Source organism: Tenrec ecaudatus, chromosome 1, assembly GCF_050624435.1.
Source record: "Tenrec ecaudatus isolate mTenEca1 chromosome 1, mTenEca1.hap1, whole genome shotgun sequence".
Classification (NCBI taxonomy): domain Eukaryota; kingdom Metazoa; phylum Chordata; class Mammalia; order Afrosoricida; family Tenrecidae; genus Tenrec; species Tenrec ecaudatus.
Genome location: NC_134530.1, coordinates 158,273,735 through 158,281,587, shown reverse-complemented (window position 1 = coordinate 158,281,587; position 7,853 = coordinate 158,273,735). Strand labels below are relative to the sequence as shown.

At 47.4% G+C, this 7,853-nt stretch overlaps 1 non-coding gene across 1 annotated transcript; it reads right to left on the bottom strand.

Moving 5' to 3' along the window:
* Window positions 1-261: 261 nt before the first annotated feature.
* Window positions 262-335, bottom strand: TRNAN-GUU (transfer RNA asparagine (anticodon GUU)). The gene has a single exon. It is a non-coding gene; the product is annotated as a tRNA-Asn (tRNA).
* Between the last annotated feature and the right edge of the window lie 7,518 nt (window positions 336-7,853).

Here is a 7,853-nt window from a genome sequence, read left to right as displayed (position 1 = left end):
CCGTCCCTGGGTGGGCTCGCCCGTCCCTGGGTGGGCTCGCCCGTCCCTGGGTGGGCTCGCCCGTCCCTGGGTGGGCTCGCCCGTCCCTGGGTGGGCTCGCCCGTCCCTGGGTGGGCTCGCCCGTCCCTGGGTGGGCTCGCCCGTCCCTGGGTGGGCTCGCCCGTCCCTGGGTGGGCTCGCCCGTCCCTGGGTGGGCTCGCCCGTCCCTGGGTGGGCTCGCCCGTCCCTGGGTGGGCTCGCCCGTCCCTGGGTGGGCTCGCCCGTCCCTGGGTGGGCTCGAACCACCAACCTTTCGGTTAACAGCCGAACGCGCTAACCGATTGCGCCACAGAGACTGCGTCTCTTGCCGCCGCGGACACAGGGCATTCATTCATCAAGACTCCGCGCTTTGGAGAACACTTGCGCTGCCCCAAAACTTCAGAAAACCGGCAGGTTGGGGCCACGAATGGCGCCATTGTCACATTTGGAATCTGTACGTGGGTGATCCCCAAGGTAGAAGGGCAGCGGGTGGCCTTCGTCGCTCTTGCTCCTCACCTGCCTCGGAAGCCTCGGGGCCCCGGAGACACCGGGTCGCCTGAGTCCCGCAGCCCGCGGCGCCCGGCCCCAGTGGACGGGCAGGCGGCTGGTTGGGCGGGAGGGGCCGGGAGTGAGGGGCGCGGGAACCGGGAAGGGAAGCAATGGGAGCTGGGAAGCACAGGTGCGGGCTTGGTCTCTGTCCAGAGAGCTGTGCGGCCGAGGCACAGGCCTTTCTCATTCCCTCGTTTGAGTCTTCCCGTACACGAGGCAGGCGATCCTCTACGGTCTCCCACAGCATCTCTCGAAACTGCAGGTGTGAGTTACTCCGCCTGTGTGGTTGGTTTTGCTTCTGCTCCTGCAGATGCCAGGTGTCTTCAAATTGAAATCTTTATATTCTCTGGTTACACACTGAGATCAGATGCTTGCATCAAGAATGTGATGTTCCCCAGTAAACCCAAAACGAGGATAATGCTGGCCAATGCATTGCCTTTCTGTCATTTGTCGGAGTGAGGGGTCCCCAACATTCTAACTAGTCCCCAGGAGAGACTTTGCGATTGTGGACAATATTAAAGACAGACAAACAGACAGTGAGGCACAGGGGCTCCCTATCCCGTGTCAGGACTGAGTGTGAATGCATTTCCCAATGGGTATGCATAACGGGGATTACATAGCCTTCCTGAAGCATACACATTGGAGCCAACATATGAGCCATAAGAGGGGCATGCAAAAAAACAGGAAGTGCTCTGGGTGAGCGGAGCTTCCATAGTTCCCATTTCCCCAAAAGGCCAGAAACTCTGAGTTAGTTCACTCGGTGGCATGGCTGGGGAAAATGCTCTCTGGTCACAGTGGAATTTTTAGTAAAAGCAGTTTTGCTCCCACTTCATTTTTTTTGTGATGACCGCTTTAAGAGAACAGCATTCAGCTGTGAAATTTTGTTTCCTGCTCAGGAAAAACGCCACAGGAACTGTTGTGATGTTGAACACAGCTTACAGTGACAGCTCTCTGAGGAAAACTCAAGTGTACAAGCAGTTCTCTTGTCTCAAGAAGGGTAAAAGCCCCCCCCCTAACTTTATTGATCCCAATTTTACTTTACAAATCCGGCTAGACCAGAGGATGTGCACTGGTACAGATAGGAACTGGAAACACAGGGAACCCAGGACAGATGATCCCTTCAGGACCAGTGGTGAGAGTGGAGGTAGGGTGGAGTGAAAAGGGGCAACCAATTACAGGGATCTACATATAACCCCCTCCCGGGGGATGGACAGCAGTGAAGGGGGTGAAGAGAGAGCTTGGACAGTGTAGAATATGACAAAACAATAATAATTTATGATTATCAAGGGCTTATGTGGAAGGGGGAATTGGGGAGAGAGGGGGAAAATGAGCTGATACCAAGGGCTCAAGTGGAAAACAAATGTTTTCAGAATGATGAGGAAAACAAATGTACAAACGTGCTTGACACCATGGATGTATTTTGGATTTTGATAAGAGTTGTATGAGCTCTCAATAAAATCATTTTTTAGAGGTGAAATGTCGATTGATGATAAATCTCGTTCTGGATGTCTGTCAATTTCCGTCGTGCATTTGGAGTGTGTTCCATCAGGTCAGACTCGTAATCAAGCTTTCTACTTAGGGTTCTGAAAAGAAAGTGTAACAGCGTGTGACCAAAAAAACAAAAAGGCAGGATTTGCAGCAGACAAGGGACTGGTTTTGCCACCATGAAAATGCACCTGCTCATGCAGCCATCTCAGTGCACCAGTTTGTGGCAAAAACCAGCATGCCCCTCTTGCCCCATGTACCTGACCTAGCTCCCTGACACTTTTTTGCTTCCATAAATGCAGAGGGAAGGACAGCGATTTGATGATGTAGAAGAGGTGAAGAAGGAAAAAAAAGCATGAAATGCTGTCAGCTATCCAAACAGATGAGTTTGAAAAACTATTCCAAGAATGGAATCAAAGTTTTAACAAATGTATTAAGGGCAATGGAGAGTACCTTGAAGGTGATAAGATTGTTGTGTTAAAAAAACCACATATCTTTGAAAAACATAATCCCGGTTATCTTTGGGTACCACCTTGTAGGTAATATCATAAGTGGGTTATGCAATAAATAAGCAATGAGGTGAGTCACTGTCTTGACCTAGTGTTTGCTGACCCATAACACCCCCAAGCACTCCCCAGGGGTTGGAATCACGGATCAGTATCAGCAGGAGATGTCAAGATACCACTTGCTGCATTTACGGTGGGTTGGCTATAGAACCTGATTGCTCTCGTCTAGAGACAACCTTTGAGCATAGTGAAGCAACCAGACTCAGGAATGACCTATCCAGGGTGGCAGTCCTTAAGGGAAAGCTCTTGTGGGGCACATTATTCAGTGTGGAGAAGGTGTATTTGAAAACGTTTCTGTCTCAGAACAATGGAAGATCTTTCTCAAAATAGGGCTAGTTTTCTGGGCCCGAGGTTGGGAGTGTAGAAACAAGGTCAAACACTTTATAAAAGGTTTGGCCAAACCCATCTATGAAGCTGCAATAAAAGAAAAAGAAACAGAGGAAGGAAGGAAGGAAGGAAGGAAGGAAGGAAGGAAGGAAGGAAGGAAGGAAGGAAGATTCTTTGAGGGTTTTTTGGAGTGGGAGAGGAAGGGCAGATGCATTACTGGTTACAAAGTATATATGTCAGGTTTCTGTGATGGTTTACCTTGTTTCTTGCTTCTCAACTCTGAAAGAATCCACCTGGGACCCTTGTAAATCCAAGTAACTTTCATGAGGGAAAAGGAAGTTCCCCTATTACTGTCTCAGGTACACACTATCCTTGGAAGCATGCCAGGCCTCATGCGGGGGACCCTGGAGAAGTTTAAGACTGAAAATGGCCCTTCCGGGGAGCACAAAAACCCTTTGGAAAATGCCCAGAAAGTAGAGTCCACAGATCCCCCAGAGGAGCCTGGACCCAGAGGCAGAGAGACAGAGCGGGACCCCTGGGGCACTGGGGCACGCAGGCATGTTTGCATCACACCTGGGAGAGATGAGGCACTCTGACTTGCAGGAGAGGGACCTGAGCACGGGGCCTCAGAGGGCCCTGCCCTCAGCCTGCTCCCTTTACCCCCTCCTAACCCTTAGCCTCCTCCTATCCCTCAGCCTGCTCCCTTGACCCCCTCCTATCCCTTAGGAGGAAAGATAGAAAGTTGTCAAAATGGAACCGAACCTTGAAGTGTGATCCTCGAGAACTTGAATGAATTGGTAGTGGTTACTTTGAAGCAGATTCTGTTAGATCAGGAATGATAAATTGGAGGTGTCCCAGTGACATGCTCTGTTAGGACAAGCTACCCTTGAAGAATGGGCAGGTGCTTCGTTCCTCACAGCTGCTCCCCTGCCTTTGACTCACCAGCACAGGTTAGACACTTCTAAAGCATTTTACTGTGAAGTAGGTGGAGGGGTTAAATATCAGATGCTGTGTGCATTAAACAGCTTGAAGAATGTACCAACCTGCATCAGGCCATGGCTTGCCCTATTCCTGCCTGGTCCGCTAACCGTCTCCTGAGGAACAGCTAGTGGGATCCAAGGGCTGACCTTTCGCTTCCCAGCTGACACTGAACCACTGCACCACCAGGGCCTTCATGTCTGTTCCTGGTTGGTTTTTTAATTGATGATGTTTATAACTCTAAAATTTACATCTAGGTCTCTAATCCAGCTTGAGTTGAGATATGGATCCTGATTCATTCTTCTGCAAGTGGGAATCCAATTTTGCCAAACATTTTTTTTTAACCAAACATTTTTTGAAGAGATACGTCTTCCCCATTTAATTGGGTTTGGACCGTCCGTCAAAATCATTTGTAAGGGAGTGGATTTTTATTTATTTATTTTTACATTTTATTAGGGGCTCATACAACTCTTATCACAATCCATACATATACATACATCCATTGTATAAAGCACATCCGTACATTCTTTGCCCTAATCATTTTTCAAAGCATTTGCTCTCCACTTAAGCCCTTTGCATCAGGTCCTTTTTTTTTTCCCCTCCCTCCCCGCTCCCCTCCTTCTCACGAGCCCTTGATAATTTATAGATTGTTATTTTGTCATATCTTGCCCTATCCGGAGTCTTCCTTCCCCCACTTCCCTGCCGTCCCTCTCCCAGGGAGGAGGTCACATGTGGATCCCTGTAATCAGTTCCCCCTTTCCAACCCACTCACCCTCTACTCTCCCAGTATCGCCCCTCACCCCCGTGGTCCTGAAGGTATCATCCACCCTGGATTCCCTGTGCCTCCAGCTCCCATATGCACCAGTGTACAACCTCTGCCCTATCCAGTCCTGCAAGGTAGAATTCGGATCATGGTAGTTGGGGGGAGGAAGCATCCAGGATCTGGGGGAAAGCTATGTTCTTCATCGGTGCTACCTCGCACCCTAATTAACCCATCTCCTCTCCTAAACCCCTCTGTGAGGGGATCTCCATTGGCCGACAAATGGGCCTTGGGTCTCCACTCTGCACTTCCCCCTTCATTCACTATGGCATGTATATATATATATGTATACATATATATATATATACACTCACACACATATATGTACACATATTCTTTTTTTTTGCATGATGCCTTATAGGGAATGGATTTATTTCTAGGTTTTCTGTTCTGTTCCATTGGTCCATGTGTCGCTCATTGTGCCAGCACCCCGCTATTCTCACTACAGCGACTCTAGTATGTTTTGAGGTCAGGAAAGAAGCGTTCCTGCTTTGTTCATCTTTAGTTGTGCTTTGCTGATCCTCTATCTCTTTCCTTTCCAGATAAAGTTTGTGATTAGTTTCTCCATCTTTTTGTAGAATGATGCAGGGATCTGGACTGGAATTGCACTATATCCAAAAATTGATTTGGGCAATAAAGACATTGTCACAATGTTAAGTCTTCCTATCCATGAACATAGTATATTCTTCCACCTACATAAATCTTTTTTGGCTTCTTGTATTAGTGTTGTGTAGTCTTATTATGCGTTCCCCCCCCCCCTTTGGTTAGGTTTATTCTTGAATATTTCATCTCTGGGGTTGCTATTGTAAATGATATTGTTTTCTGGATATCCTTTTCAGAGTTCTCTTCATTTGTACACAGGAAGCTGATTTACTTTTTGCATGTTAATCTTGTAAACACATTGCTGAATCTTCCAAATAGTCTTTGAGTTTCTACATAGAGAGTCATATCATCTGAAAATAGAATGTTACTTTTTTCCAATTTGGATGCCTTCATTTTCTTTTTGTTATCTTATCATTCTGGCTAAGATTTACAGGACAATATTGAATTGAGTAGTGATAAAGGGCATACTTGTCTGGCTCCTGTTCACAGGTACAATGAGCTTTCATGTGAGGAACTCAGTATTTATACCTGGCTAATCCATGTGGTTCCTGTTCTGTCCTCTATGGTTAATTTACTGCATCTGGGAGCACGTGCATATAAAAGTAGCCCAATTTATACATATCTGGACTCTTTATTCCATAGGCAAGTCTGGTACAGGCAGACATTGGTTCAGCAGCCAGGAGCAAATACTTCTGTCAATGAAGAAATTGTAGAGAACTGGGGAGTGATACCGGAATAAAAGATATCAAATGTGCCTACCACTAAGAGTAACTTCATAGCTTTGTAGGCCAGAGTGTGATCCTCTAGCCCAGTGGTTCTCAACCTGTGGGTCGTGACCCCTTTAGGGTTGAAGGACCCTTTCACAGGGGTGGCCTGATTCATAACAGTAGCAAAATTACAGTTATGAAGTAGCAATGAAAATAATTTTATGCAACTATATACATAAATTTATGGGTGGGGGTCCCCACAACATGGGGAACTGTATTAAAGGGTCATGGCATTGGGGAGGCTGAGAACCACTGCTGTGCGCATTAATACTTAGCCTGAAATGCGACAACCGTCCTCTCACCATGTCTTCTTACAAGATGGAAAACAAATTCTCGTGTGTTTCAGTTATGCATAATGTTTAGAAGAAATAGTCTTGTCATAGTGACTATTCCCCTGATTGATCAGGGAAGGAATCATGAAGTTACAGTCGGTTTGTCTGTGATTTGCATGCTGGACCTTGGACGAAGTTCTGTGCTAACCACAGTGGGGATCGAGCGATTGAGCCTTCAGGAAAGAGAGTAGCTCCAGCACTGTACAGATACACAGGGGTAGTGAAGATATTAGAGACCATGACCTTAGAATCAGGGTACGGCTTATGGGTAATGACCAGCATAGGGCTGAGAGGAAGCTGCCAGGAGAACCCTCAAACTTCCCACTTGGGTGAAAACACGAGCCCGAATGGCCACGAATGTGTGATCTTCAACTACACTTGCTGCTGTGGGTGCTCAGCTGCCTGCGCAGCACCGTGGATGCCAGAGAGCTGGGCCTTCGCCCAGAAAAGCAAAGTTGAGCAGACACACTGGCAGCTGTGGTGGCCCCTGTCTGTACAGAAATTAAACCAGTGAGACTCTGCCTGGATCTGTATACTTCATGTCATAAATGCAAGTGTGCAAACGTTGGCTGATGGCTTCAGGTGTAAATATAAATTGGGCTTTTAGTGGGGCTAGATCTAAATATTGACTTCAGGGAAGGTGTTTGCCCCAGAGTTGATTAGGACTCGTATGACGGAGTGGTGCAGGTATTTAGACAAGGTGTACATCTGTGACATCTTTAACCTTCACCACATAGGGCCCAGTCTTATACTAATCCTCCCAAAAGAAAATGGCTATGCGATATGAAACAACTCTTTGCAGACACTGGCTGCAGGAGCGTCGGACACTGCTCAGACTGAGCTAGTCGTCGTGTGCGTCCCAGCAGCCTGAACAGAAAGCGTCTAACACAGGTGCCATCCAGGAGAGTTCTTAGAAGGGTGAGACCCCAAGGCTGCGTCCAAATTAGACCTCCGAACCCACCGATCTGAGCTCTTAAAAGCCAGCCCAGAAAGAATGCAAGTGTTTCCCCCTCAGAAGTGTTGTGGACTGTTGGGCTCAGGGGGTCCCCAACAGCAGTAAATAATATAAAAGCAAAAGGACATTTACCCAAAAGCAAAGATGAGAGGTATGAAATCCAGACAAATGACAAGGAGAACCCAGTTTCAAAATGAGGAGGATGCTAATCAATGGCGGGGCTGGGGGGGTGCGGGCAAAGTCACGAACATCTGTACAGACTGCAATGGGGAGCTCATTTACTCTGTAAACTTCCCACTTAAAGCACAACGCACACACCAAGAAGGGTAGAGATGCCTAGTATTTACCAAAGATTCATAAGGTCTAGTAAAGAATAACGTATGTAAAGAAAGATAAAAATAGCACACAAATCTTCGGGGACTGGGAATCAGCCCACAGAAACACAGACTTGAC